The 14,360-nt window shown below is 40.9% G+C and overlaps 1 long non-coding RNA gene across 1 annotated transcript in view; it reads left to right on the forward strand.

Annotated features, from left to right (window-relative positions):
* The first annotated feature begins 7,460 nt into the window (after positions 1 to 7,460).
* Positions 7,461 to 14,360, forward strand: part of LOC122461034 — a 38,714-nt gene continuing 31,814 nt past the window's right edge. Inside the window, exon 1 of the long non-coding RNA XR_006282720.1 lies at positions 7,461 to 7,570. This is a non-coding gene — a long non-coding RNA (uncharacterized LOC122461034). The remainder of the gene's footprint in view (positions 7,571 to 14,360) is intronic.

The raw sequence follows: 14,360 nt of genomic DNA on the forward strand, positions 1-14,360 counted from the left end.
GTTAGAAAACTGTTCCCAGAAAGTAGTTATCAGTGGTTCACAAGCTGGAAGGACATATTGAGTGGGGACCTGCAGGGATCAGTTCTGAGTCCAGTTTTGTTCAACATCTTCATCAACGATTTAGATCAGCTGTTCTCAACGAGTGATCTGCAGCCCGCTGTGGGTCCATGAGCCCTTTCAAGGGGGCCGCGGGGCCCCATGGCTGAAACTCCGATACAGGCGCCCCAGTTTCCTTTCTCAGCCCCCTGGCCAGGTCAGAGTCGGGAAGCTGGAGCCAATGTAGTAGCACAGACAGCTCCCTGGCAGAAGAATTTCCTATCTAGGTTGTACTAAGCATGCTCACCCAAACTGAGCAGGTTCAGTAGGTAATTGCTATTGGTGGGAAATTGTGCCGGCTGCCATTTTTCCATTACACTGGGCCGTGCAGGGCAGCTGCTGCTCTGGGGGGTACCAGGAGCCAGCAGCCACAGCGTTCCCTCCTCTCCTGCTGGTGCCCCAGGTTGAAGCTGCTCCTCAGCTCCTGAGTCCCAGCCCCCTTTCCTCCCACAGAGGCAGCCAGTAAGAGCCCCCGTGAGTAGGGCTCCATGTCTGGCAGACCCCTCCGAGAACAGGAACTGCAGGGGAATCCTCCCAGTGCACAGCCCCTATTACTCCTCTCCCTGTACCCTGAGCTACCCCTCTGCCTACACACAGTCCCTAGTACTCCTCTCCCTGGACCCTGAACTATACCCCCCCGCACCCTGAGCTACCCCTCTGCCCACACACAGACCCAGTTCCCCTCTCCCTACACCTTCAGCTACCCCCTCCCTGCTCCCTAGGCTACCCCCTTGCCCGCACACAACCCCAGCTATCCCCCTCACAGCACCCTGAGCTACCTCCTTGCCTGCACACAGCTCCAGCTACCCCTCTGCATCCTGAGATAGCCCCCTGCCTCCACACAGCCCCAGCTACCCTCTCCCTACACACAGACCCAGCTACCTCTTCCCTGCAACCTGAGCTATGCCCTCCCTGCACCCTGAGCTACCCCCTGCCTGCACACAGCCCCTAGCCACCCCCCACCCAGCACCCTGAGCTACCCCCTGACTACACACAGACCCAGCTACCCCTCCCTGCACTGTGAGCTACCCCATCCTGTACCCTGAGCTACCCCCCTGACAGCATACAGACCCTAGCCACCCCCTCCCTGCATCCAGCCACCCCCTGTGCGCACACAGCCCCTGCACCCCACCCGGCACCCTGTGCTATCCCTCCTGCCCACACACAGCCCCTCGGAAAGCTGTACAGAAAATCCAGAGAAGAGCAACAAAAATGATTTAAGGTCTTCACCTATGAGGGAAGATTGAAAAAAATTGGGTTTGTTTAGTCTGGAGAAGAAAAGACCAAGAGGGACATGATAACAGCTATGAGCACAGGGGACTGGACTGGATGACCTCTCGAGGTCCCTTCCAGTCCTACAATTCTATATTTAGTCAAAACTCATTCATTTTGGTGGTGGTTTACATTAGTCTGTATCTATCAACTTCTGACAATATGTTTAATCAATAAACAATATTTACACAGATTTTCACCTTTTGCTGGTTCCACCTATGTGAATTTGACTTACTAGGGTTAAATCTCAGGAGAGGACAGCTTTATTTCATTAAACCTATGACGACAAGCCATTTTGTTTCATGTGGAGTCTTTGGGAGTTCTAATATGTTTTGAGTGGGTAATGTTTCCATGTGATGTGATCCCATTCATAATCCATTATTTGGATAATTCCTCATTTGTGAGACCTGGAGAAAATATGGTATGCACAAGCATTTTTTGAATATTTATATAATGCCATAGCAGAGCTTGGGGTATCAGTTGTCTTGAAACAAAGAGGCAAGATCCTCAACAGTTCTCACATTTAAGTGCAAGTTTCTTTGGCAAAAATGCAAATTGCAGTGTTGGAAGAAAAGGCATTATTGAACATGAGGATTATATTCTAAAGCAGTTGATTTGAACAGCTGTTGTCCTTAACAGGGCATCTGAATTTAGCATGAATATAATTTTACTGACAAGAACTACTTTGCAAGTTAAAATTTTTAGCATGGTTTAAAAAAACCCACTTAGCTTCATATGAAATATTGCTGTTTTTCCTTAACCATTTAGATGAAATGTCTTCATGGCAGTTAGAATGGTTGCAAACTGTTAACTTAAAGTTGTTCCCATACATAGCAAAGATAATGGTTCTGGTATTTATAATGAGGGCTTATATTGAGCCGCAATCTGCTCTGTCTGACATATCTAGTCCCATGTGGTCAAGTTACAACATTCCTGGATGTTTTTCTTGTACCATTATTCATATCATACCTGAAATTCCCACTGTAGTTTCAGCTGGAGAAGATATTTTTTACTTCCATCTAAAAACTATTGAGTTTTATTGCTGGTATAAAATGGCTGCTAGCTGAATTTCCTTGGTGGGTGAACGATTCCTATATATTGTGGAATTCTTTTGTATGAAAGGTCTGATTATTATTACTTTACACTCATGTAGCAGTTTTCATCTGAAGATGTAAACATAGTTTACAAAGCTAAAAATTATTCATCCTATCATACAGATGTGGAAATGAGGAACAGAGAAGTTAAGAGATGTACCCAAGGTCATACACCGAGCCAATGGCCAAACAAGGAGTAGAACACAAGTCTCTTAAATCCCAATCTCACGTTACTAAGTAGTAGGCATTTTTGCCTATAATATAAAGTGTAAGATTATGACATAATACTAATGTATAACAATAAAAATGATTATAATAACAATGTGCCTGAATTTCTCAATGAATAAACCATTTTTGGCAAGTAGACATCCAGGCATACGTCATTAATATATAATAAACAGTAGCTTCAGTTCAGAATTAACCTTAAGGCTTTTTTTCCCCCTCCTGGTTATTCGAGTCATGTCATGACAAGAGAGTATATGGACTGGGGGGAAGAGAGGGAGTGAAAGGAGAATGAGAACTATTCGCTCTGTGAACTCTGTGTTTCATTGAATTTATGAAGAAGTATTGATTTTGGAGGCCATTTGCCCTTTTGCTTTCTGGCACTAAGATGTAAATATTATAAAGAGGTATTTTCTGGCATTCTCTTTATTAAGGTGTTGAAATATTTTATTTAATACTGGAAATATTGTTATCTAAACATTGCATAACTGTAACATAAAAGCAACCAAAACCTTCTGGTGATTGAAATCTGCCATTGTGATTGCAACAGCCAGAGCCCTGCCTTCCAAAATGAAGGATGATCTTTGGTCAGTGTGCCACACCCCAGATCCTTACACATCAGCAGCTCCTCCACACACATGAAGGACCATCAAATACTACAAAGTAGCCCCTGAATGACAAGACAGAGGTGAAACTCAAAAGGTTTTTGTGTTGGGACTATGCATAAGAATAGAGACCCACACTTGGATGTATGTGGAAAGACTGAGAAGAACAAAATGTTTATAGGCTGATCTAATAATAAAACCTCTGCACATATTAGTAAGGAAAGTGTATTAAATTAATTTGCAGTGCAGGAGAGAACATATTGAAAAAGGTCTAAATTATAAATCAGGCATTTTTTATTTTTGGTGCCAGAACATGCTTTCTTTACTCAGTCAAAGCATCTTCACCTTCAGTGGCAGTTTTGCTTTGACTGATCTGAGCAATGTTAAACCCAGATTCAACCACATACGTAAGCATATGCTTCACTTTAAGCATAAAACTACTCACATGCTTACAATTAGACATGTGCTTAACAGGCTTGCTGAATTTCCAGTACTGCCAGCTCCTGCTTGCACTGAAGTCTTTGGTGTAATTCTGTTGATTTCAAAGGGATCAGGATTGGGTTGTTCCACTGAGGGGACATCTGTGTTGTTGCAGCATAAGTTTGTTCTATGGAGCTTGAATTTAAGCAAAGCAGTTTTTATGAAAAGAGAGAGTGTGATGTTTCCTGTATTGATTTGGCAACTGGGGAAGACAGTGTTAGTGGGTGACCTTGAAAAATGTGATAAGTGGCAAGGGTGCTGAAAGATTGAAGCACAAATGGGATGGTTAAAAGCAGGGATATTTCTAGCCTCTACTGACAAACAGAGGTCAAGACTTCCCTGGAACTCTTCTCCATAAGAAGAAGCTTTTCAGCAGCCATGCAATATCCATCTCATTCTTCTCAGCTTCACAGACAAAATATTCACAGCTAAAGGGGAATCACATAAAACTTTAATTAATACTACCCCTTAAAAACAAAAGCAAAGCAAAGAAAACCCTAAATCCAATGCCTGTATTCTCCCTTTTCTATTAAAAAGGTGCAGAAGGTGCTCAGATCATAATACAGTTATTACAAAAAATGTAATAAATTTAGTGGGACTGACTAGAAACTCTCACTAAAGAGATTAAAAACTCCACATACTAGGTTGAGGAAGATGTGAACAACTGTATCACTACATGGCAGACTCTATAGTAAGGAGAAAGCACATAAGGGAATGTTTGGAAATCTTTGCTACATATCTTGCCATGTGAGATGAAGCAAACATGTCCCCACTGGTTCCAGGAAGTATGAGAATTCTTAAGTGCCTGTAGAAATGTTTATATTTTGTCAGACTGAGGCACAGATTTTGGCTGGAAGTAATTTACTACTGTCAGCGCAGCATAAATTTACTCTGTTTTCTTTAGTAACTTAGTCCCTGATTCTGGAAAGAAAACTCTGTGGGCAGATCCCTGCACAGCACAGAACCCCACTGAACTCAGTGGGGCTCCATTAAGTTCTAGTTGCAGCGTTGGAGCAGAATTCTGAATTTGAAGGGTAGCCTACTTAGACAAGTGTTTTGGGTTTAGGCCTGAGTCCTCCCATATTTCTCCAATGCACACCTCAGGTTTTTGGAACTTTTAGATATTTTGCAGATTTCCTGCACTGAAACAATTGTCATGTTCTAAATTGGCATGGCAGCAAACCAAATAGGAGGTTTTAGTTTGTGTGTAGAATTTGGAAGCAAGTTTTGTAGTAAGTTGCTCCACTTTTCAGTATAAAAATCATGGGAACGTATGGCCCTAAATGAGGATTAATAGGGTGCATTTGCTAGGTGAAAATGTTTTATTTTCACCTTCCTCTGAAGCACCCAGTGTAGCCCACTATCAGAAACCTGTTTTGTTAGGATAATTTCTACATAGTGGTGTGTCATCGATAAAATAAAATAAAATTAAAATAAAATAAAAGCAATGAAGTCAACCTGAAATATCTAAGTAAGAGAGATCATGCTGAATCCATCTGCAACAGAAATGAAAACTGCTATGGTGAATGTTAAGGAGTCCATTTACCTTGGCCAGCTATTTGGGCTAATTAAAATCTAGCAGGAAGATATCAAAAGTACAAGCAGATGAGAAGAAAGCATATTTGATAGTACTGGTGTCACATTAGCAAAAAATATAGCAAATACTATAAATTTAGCATTCATTAAAAATTAATCTGCTACTGGAATTATTTCCATTAGAAAGGAAGAGAATAATTCTATAGCTTTATACACTATTACAGTAGGAGAGTATCATCTCTTTATGGATCAGAGCCAACAAGAAGGAAACAGGAAACCTGGGGGATGGGAGATAGAAACTTCAGTAAAGAATCAGACTGTGTAACTCTTCTTGCCGAATCATTTACATAAAAGACTGTTGTTTAACCGATTTCATATGCCCTGACTCCTGATATGACATACTAATGTTTGGACATCTTGTATTATCTAGGATGGACCCTAACTAGTCCCAGGAATTATAGGGCAGACAAGCAGGAACAGAAATTGATCATTGTAAGTGGTTCCTAGGTCTCTAAGAAAAACAAGAAAATTCTGCCATTCATTAATAAGAGAATATTCTACAACCAAGACCTTTCTTCTTCTCTGTGGTTTAAAAAAAACAAAAGGAAAAAATGCAACTGATTGAATATTTTTGTGTTGCAAATGAGGAACAAAGCTGGCCGAGTCTGTGTACATGATTTCTAAATACTGTAGCAAAAGTGCCCTAGGAAATATGTCAACAGTCTCTATTTGATAGCCACGATTTTTCCAGCAAAATATTTACCATGTTTCCATGTTGTTCTTCCAAAAAGCTCTTGTATTTCCAGTGGAATTAAAAGGGAGGTCCCTATTTTTCTCTATCTAATGTCCCGATTTATAGCTTTCAAGTGTTGACATGCGCTAGCACCTGAGATAACCTGGTGAAGAGCTCTGGGAAATGTTTCAGATAAAACTAAGGAACAATCAACTAATAAAATGTACTCTGATTTATTTTCTGTATTTTAGACATCTCCTTTTGAGGCATAACGTCATGTTTATCAAAGAAACATTCTTCCTGCTAAAGAACACAAAGAGGCATTCCTCAAAATGTTTCTTGAGAATACCTGCTCTGTGGTGGTTAATCTCAAGAGAGTTTTTTTAATAGCTGAGGGACTGGTCCAGCTTTCATTGGACATAATGAGGGACCTACCAAATTCACAGTCCATTCTGGTCAATTTCACGGTCATAGGATTTTAAATATCGTAAATTTCATGATTTTAGATATTTAAATCTGCAATTTCATGGTGTTGTAATGGTAGGTGTCCTAACCCAAAAGGTGGTTGTCAGGGGGTTGCAAGGTTATTGTAGGGGGGCTGTGGTATTGCCACCCTGACTGCTGGCAGTGCTCTTCTTCAGATCTGGACCGCCAGAGAGAAGTGGCTGCTGGCCGGGAGCCCAGCTCGGAAGGCAGTGTCACTGCCAGAAGCAGCACAGAAGTAAGGATGGCATGGTATGGTATCGCCACCCTTACTTCTGTGCTGCTGCCTTCAGAGCTGGGCCATTGGCCAGCAGCCGCCACTCTCTGGCCACCCAGCTCTGAAGGCAGCAGCATAGAAGTGAGGGTGGCAATACCACAACCCTTGTACAATAACCTTGCACAATAACCCTCTTCTGGGTCAGGACCCCCAGCTTGCGAAACGCTGGTCTCACCCGTGAAATCTGTATGGTATAAGGTAAAAGTACAGAAAAGACCAGATTTCACGGGGGAGACCAGATTTCACAGTCTGCGACACATTCTTCACAACTGTGAATTTGGTAGGGCCCTAGACATAATGGCAAAGCACCCACTAACTCAGTGGGAGAGGGACTGGGACCTTGGTTAGCGACTGCCATTTGTGAAAAGAATTGGGAAGAGAAAGAGGGGCAGGCCATAGCAACAGCAGCAATCACAAAGATTGCAACCTGTGAGATTAAGAGGGAAAGGAGCTGCAGGCTAAAATAGCAATGGGAACAACAGAAGCTGCAGCTTGTGAGAGGAGATGTGATGGGGCTGCAAACATAATAGCTTCAGGAGGAGCAGAAACTGCAGCCTGTGGAAGTGATTTGGAGAGGAAGGAATTGCCCACTACAGCATTATCAGCAAGGAACACTAGAGACTACAACCTGTGATAGGCCCCGAAAAGGAGCTGCAGGTCAGAGGAGCAGCAGGAACAGCAACTAGTAACCAGGATTCTGAAGGAAAAGAGCTTTAGGCCTCAGGAGTAGCAGCACTGAAAAAAGGAATCCTAGAGAAGACCAAAGAAGCTGGTAATAATGAGTTAGATTGAGAAACTGGAGTTTGGGGTATTTGGAGCAGTTTTTATCAGCTGTGTGGATATCTGTCTGTTTAGCATTAGTGGTGACTTATTAGCTGGCACTTGTAACTGAATTGTTTCTTTTTTTCAACTTTGCAGTTTGCCAACCCTGAAGGGTTCCACATCATGAATCAGCCCCCCCCCCCGGTCATGAGATTGACTTAAAAACTCACAAGATTTTAAAAAGAATATATTTTGGGTCCTTTTTATTTGCCTGCTAGTTTTTGAGCTTTTAGGGTTCATGTTTTCAAATTTCTCACCACAACTATGAAGACTAGGAACTTTCCTTTTTTTTAATTTTAAATGATAGCTGAGATTCTCTTGCCAGCACCTGACTCTATGAGCTAGGACTTTGAGGAAAACACCAAATATTGTGACAATCACGATAAAATCTTAAGACTTGGAAACATGGTTACTTGCAATATATTTTCGTATTTAAATAAGCACTGCTTGGGCCCCAAGTAGAACATTCCTTTAAAGCTGTATGATATAGGAGTACTATGTTTCTGGGTGGAGTTTAATTAAAAAAAAACAAACTAAAATTAATCTCTTCTAGACATGATACTTATTTTAATCCTAACCATAAGCAAAGATATGCACACACTGTCCTATTCAATACATAGCATTGTTTATTTGAAGAATTTTCTTTAATTACCACTTTAATGCAGATTTTTAAAACTTCTCACTCCTGGAATAGATTGAGTTCCTCTCCTCTATCTTTCTGCCACTGAATGTAATGAGAATCTCACACACAGCTATAATTTACAGCTCTAAAGGTGTAGGTTAAATTTAGGGTTTGAACTTCTTGGGTACATTGCATTAGTATTTCTGTCACAACTCACAATTTATTTTGAGCCAAACACAAATAAGTATAAAACATCACAGACAAAGCTGAGTACAGCTTTTTCCCCCGTGATGTTCTTTGCTCTCTTATCCTGGGGTTCTTAAAAATTTGAAACTAAAACATCTGTAGTTGTCAAGGCTATTCAAAGAATTTCTATGTTTTGCACTTAGTTACCGAGAATGAATCACTTTTCTGGTACTGTCAATTACTATTCATTTCTAAGCAGCATGTTCAGAATTAGTCTGGCTGTTCCTCCATGATGTAGGTCAGTATGAGTCAATATTAGTGCTTTGTAGAACCTGTTCAGTGTGTCTTTCACTTTTCATTTGAAACAGCATTGGCAGATAAATATTTTCCAAGCCAAATCTGAAGATAAATACAGATTTATTATTTTTAACCCCTTGATCCTATTGTGATCCTAGCTACATTGAATCTCTTTACTTTGTGGTGGTTGTAAATTGAACTCCATCTCTTCTTCATGTAGTTTTGGGTTCAGATATGTCCTCACTCATATTTTAAATTATCTGAATTTAAAGATTGTAGTCACATCTAGATGAGGCATGTACTCTAGAACATGTGAAGTATCAGAGGGGTAGCCGTGTTAGTCTGGATCTGTAAAAGCGGCAAAGAGTCCTGTGGCACCTTCTAGACTAACAGACTTATTGGAGCATAAGCTTTCGTGGGTGAATACCCACTTCGTCAGATGCATCAGGACCACAGGACTCTTTGCCACTTTTATAGAAAGTGTGAATTACCCCAAACTGATTTGCTTAGCAATTTAAGGGGAGGCGGTGGGTTTTTTTTGTTTTTTGTTTTTGTTTTTTGTTGTTGTTGTTGTGGTTTTACACTTTCAGGTGCAATGGGCCTTATATTTACAAATGGCTTAAGAGTAAAATTTCAGATTGGGACTGTGTCATTCATAGTTTTGTGTAACTGTGCATTTAACTGAACCTCTTGCTCACAATTCAAATGAGGCCCTGCTCAGTGGCTTTTTTGTGGTGAGGTGAGTTGGTGGCCAGTTCCTTCACCCCGGTCAGTGTTTTCTTTCCATGCCACTGTCTCTTGTGTCATCCAAAGCGACCATATTCCTTTTATACTTAAAGCACTGTGGAAATGTTGTTTGATTGTACTTATTTATGACAGCCTTTTCCTATTTGAAAACAGGGATGGCATTTCCAGATCCTTCCAATGCATTTGGCATTTGTAGACGTTTCCCATTCACAATCCCTAATTTATATTCCCCTTTACTCAAACAAAGCAGAATCCAGTCAATTCACATCTCCTTCCATCTCAAATTACTCCTATGAAGAAACTGATTCTCCTTGAATATTCACTGAAATTTCAATGGTCTTCATTCATTGTTGGCTGCACTGAAATCAGACACTGCGTTTAAAACTTTCTTCTTCAAATGTGAAAAAACAAGAATCAAGTGGAGCTGTAACATCTACTATCTCTTCCAATGTTTCCTCCTTCCTTTCTAGTTCATCTCCAAACCTTAAACTCTGCAACTATGCATTAAATATGGAAGTATACATACCTTCTCTGGGTCTGATTCCAGCTACCAGTGCACATAAGGTCCTTGAGGCAGGAATTATGTGTTCCCATGTGTTTGTAAAACACCTCGCATAACTAGAATCAAATCCTGAGTAGGATCTACCACAATACAGATCATAAATTATAATCATCGCTGGATTGAATCAATATATCTGGGACAACAGTTCAGTCTAACTAGTGCTGCTAAGATCAGTGCACCTTCTAGGCCAGGGCGGCCAACCTGAGCCTGAGAAGGAGCCAGAATTTACCAATGTACATTGCCGAAGAGCCAGAATAATATGTCAGCAGCCCTCCATCAGTTCCCCCCACTCCAACCTGCAGTGCCTTCTGCCCACCGGCAGCCCCACCAATCAGTGTCTCCTGCTCCCTCACCACACCTCCCGCCTACTGCCATCAGCTGTTATGCGGTGTGCAGGAGGCTCCGGTGGGTGTGGGGGGGAAGAGCAAGGGCAAGGCAGGCTCAGGGGAAAGGGTGGAGTGGGGGCAAGGCCTGTGGCAAAGCAGGAGGTTGAGCACTGAGCACTCCCTAGCACATTGGAAAGCTGGCATCTATAGCTCCAGCACCGGAGTCAGCGCCTATGGAAGGAGATGCATATTAACCTATGAAGAGCTGCATGCGGCTCCAGAGCCACAGGTTGGCCACCCCTGTTCTAGGCTCTCTCTTACTACAGGGCCTGCAGACTCTCCAGGATGTGGTAAGCTGGACACTGCTAGGTTGGCGGAATCCCTCTGTTTGCTTTTTCTCTACCAGGGTCTTTGTCATCTCCACAGACATCAGTCAACTCTGAATTATACTTTTATTTAAGCCAGATGAAAGACTGAACCAAGAACGGAAATCAAGAAAAGTACCAACTTTATTCTCGCCCCCTACAGCAGTGGTTCCCAAACTTGTTCCACCGCTTATGCAGGGAAAGCCGGTTTGTTTATCTGCTGCGTCCGCAGGTTCAGCCGATCGCGGCTTCCAGTGGCCGCGGTTCGCTGCTCCAGGCCAATGGGAGATGCTGGAAGCAGCATGGGCTGAGGGATGTACTGGCCATCGCTTCCAGCAGCGAACCATGGACACTGGAAGCTGCGATCGGCGGAACCTGCAGACGCGACACGTAAACAAACCGGCTCGGCCCACCAGGGGCTTTCCCTGCACAAGCGGCGGAACAAGTTTGGGAACCACTGCCCTACAGTGGTGTTGTGGCAAATTTAATGAGAATGGATAATAAAGTCGAGGCAATTGTAATTTACAAACTTGAGCCTAGCCATCTGTCACAGTGACTGATACCCAAATCCTGCTCAACTTAATAGTGCAGAACTCGCACTGAATTTATGAAGATAGAGGTACCTTTAAGAGCCAAACTTCATTTGCCTTATAATCAGAAAAAGTGAGAGTTTTGCTGAGAAGAGCCCTAAGAGCTTGCCTCGGACAAGTCCATCCGTCTCCTTGAATTTGTGTCTCATCCTTGTTGCATCAGGTAATGAAACCAAACCAAACCGCAGGCATTTGGGAGTGAGGGAATTTTGAATTTGAAGATGGCAAGTGTGATGGCTTCCTTCTTGGCAGACACGTGGAGATTGAACTGGGGGACTCCAGAGTTAAAAGCAAAAACTACTACATCTTGAGCTAAAGCTCTGTAGCTGTGCTACAGCTCTATTCTCTGTGAATTGGCACAGAGGGGGACTTGTAATACATGCTCACCAATAAGTTACCCAAGGATTTTGCTTTATTGGATGCTGACCCTCACCTAACATCATATATACCACTGAAAAATGGTAATTTGCTGTTTAGTGTATGAGAAATTAGTTATCACCAAAAGGCAGATTAGACTTTCATCCAGCTTGTTTTATTTATGAGAGACTCTGTACCATGTTATGTTGTTATGGAAAATCTGCTGGAAGAACCGTAGTTCTGTTCTGAATGCCACCCCAGGAACAAATTTGCTTGTTCCTAATGTAAAACCTACCTTTTCTGATCCTGATGTTTTTTTATTTACCACTTCATCTTTTTGGAGCTCTTTGTCAATAGGTTTGTGAATACTGTCTGTTTAGTGAGGAATTCTTAGGAGGGTTTTTTATGTGGGATGTTTCAGTTATCCTTGTACCTACTACTTAATGTGCAATGTTTATTTATTGTTGTGTTGTATGATTGCAATAAACTATTGTAGCTGTCTGTTTCTCCTGATTAAATACAGTATTTGTTAAATAAATAAAATGATAATAATGAACTGGGCCATTCCACACACATAATGTATGGCTTTCACATTTCTGACACTTTGGAAGATATATGAAATGCTGATATGCAAGAGAAGGTTTGTAAATCAAAGGGAGTTGGAAAAGATTCTGATTTGCTTTCAGGCAGAGGGTCATCTTTACCATTATATACTCTGCGGATGGTTTTGACTTCCTTTTGGGCACAGAGGTACTGGTCTGAATAGGTGGCTGGGGCCGAGGGGCCTTCTTTAACAGCATATGAAAGAAAGATCATATGAGGGATGACTCCTCATCCAGGTGGAAGAATTTGTGCTTACAAATAATGGGTCAAGGTGCATATGCTCCTCAAGATTGCATGTGGCATCTTCATCCACATTGGCTTTAGTATAATGATTGATTATTGGTCCCCGTAAGGTTACAAGCGATATGCAGTGATTTTTCCTAATCTAACTACAGACATCCTTGCAGCACAATAATATATATTGTCATTTGTGCTGTTTAATTAAATTATTGTTTTCGTGTTCATGCAAATTAAGATAAGTTATTTTTGCTCTTGAGTTGTGTGTTTAATAATGCTACAGATTTTTATAGACTTGAAAGTAACGTGTTAACTTCAGTTGCTGGGGATGTCACTGTAGCAAAGCATTTCCAAGAGCTTCTGCACAGCAGAGCCCAGCAATTTCTACTGATTCAGTAATTCATGTGCAAGGTACTCTCATACCTCCTTTTCATTTTATTCTCAGTATTCCACAGAGCAACCTCATCTCCACCTATCAATTACTGTGGTATTAATTTCTTTTGCTGTATATATCTCTCTGACTTAGCTGTTTGTCGCATGCTTAACTTACTTCCCGGAGTAGGCTTCTGTAAGATTAGGCCAGAATTTAATATTGTGGGTTTCTTCATGTGCTAATTCCATAGCAGATTTTTTTTATTTTATTTTATTTTTTTTGGTGGGGTGTGAGGTGTCTATGGGAAGAGTTCTTAAATAATGGACAAAAATAAGATTTTAAAAAATTGTCAGAAGAGTACCCACCAGAAACTGTGCAAACAGGAAACCTTTTGATTATGTTCGCTGGTGCAAAATTAGTAAAGAGTTTGAAATTGTCTTATGCTTACGGATTCTATTGTTTTCAAAGAATAATTCCATCTATTTTAACATTTTCAAGTATAATTCCATTGGTAATAGCTCTTCCTTTGATTGTGAACTACGCTAATTGAAAGGTGTGGTGCTGTGTCTGTTTTGGCAGTTATGCTTATATCTTTTGTTTAAAAACTCAAAGTGTTGGCTTTCCTGTCCAGCCTTCCTTAGTATTTTCTGTTTTGGTGATGTGATGACAGACTTACAGTGTGTTTCCTTGTGTGTATGGTAACAGATGTTTATGTGAATAACAGACTTTTTTTATGAAGGCATACACTTTATAGCCAAATACTAATTAAAAATAATTGCATGTAAGCATTTTTGTTTATTCCCTGTTGTGCATCTTTAATCATTTGAAATCACCTGCAGTTGAAAATTGAGGCAAAGATTTGATACTGCAATTATAAGAGGCCATCTGACTCTGTATTAGAAAGGAACAGCAACATATTTGGAAAGAAAATTATTATAAAATATGTGAATGCATGGCCTCTTTGAATTTGCTCTTATATTGGGTTAAAATATCAATGCATTATTGTGTTAAACTAACAGGAGTTTAAGTTACCTTATCTTCCAAACCAATTGTTTCTTAACTAACATCCTGTTCAGGACATATTCTGTGCCCTAATAAGCTCATTACAAATATATTTTAATTAGATGAGTAACAGATGGTTCTGAGTAAATATGGGCAGTCGTGAATATAGTACTTTTTTAAAAAAGAATAAGAAATGCAGATTCTTTTTAAAGACTCAGCATCTTACTTTGGATTTTGTCATAATAGCTGGTTCAGTTAAATAAAGTGGAAACTACCGGCAAGGGTACTCAAATTGGTGAAAGAGTAAAACAACAAAAACTGGGTTAAGAGAACTTTTTTGGTATATGATCGGCTTATCTAGTAGCCTCCTTAGTATGGAAATGAAGCAAATATGGTCTCATGATTCAAAACTGTATTAGTCTCTGCATATAGTTGAGCAAGGTTTTATTTTAAGGCTTGCCTATTAGTGAGTG

This window comes from Dermochelys coriacea, chromosome 7 (assembly GCF_009764565.3).
Source record: "Dermochelys coriacea isolate rDerCor1 chromosome 7, rDerCor1.pri.v4, whole genome shotgun sequence".
Taxonomy (NCBI): Eukaryota; Metazoa; Chordata; order Testudines; family Dermochelyidae; genus Dermochelys; species Dermochelys coriacea.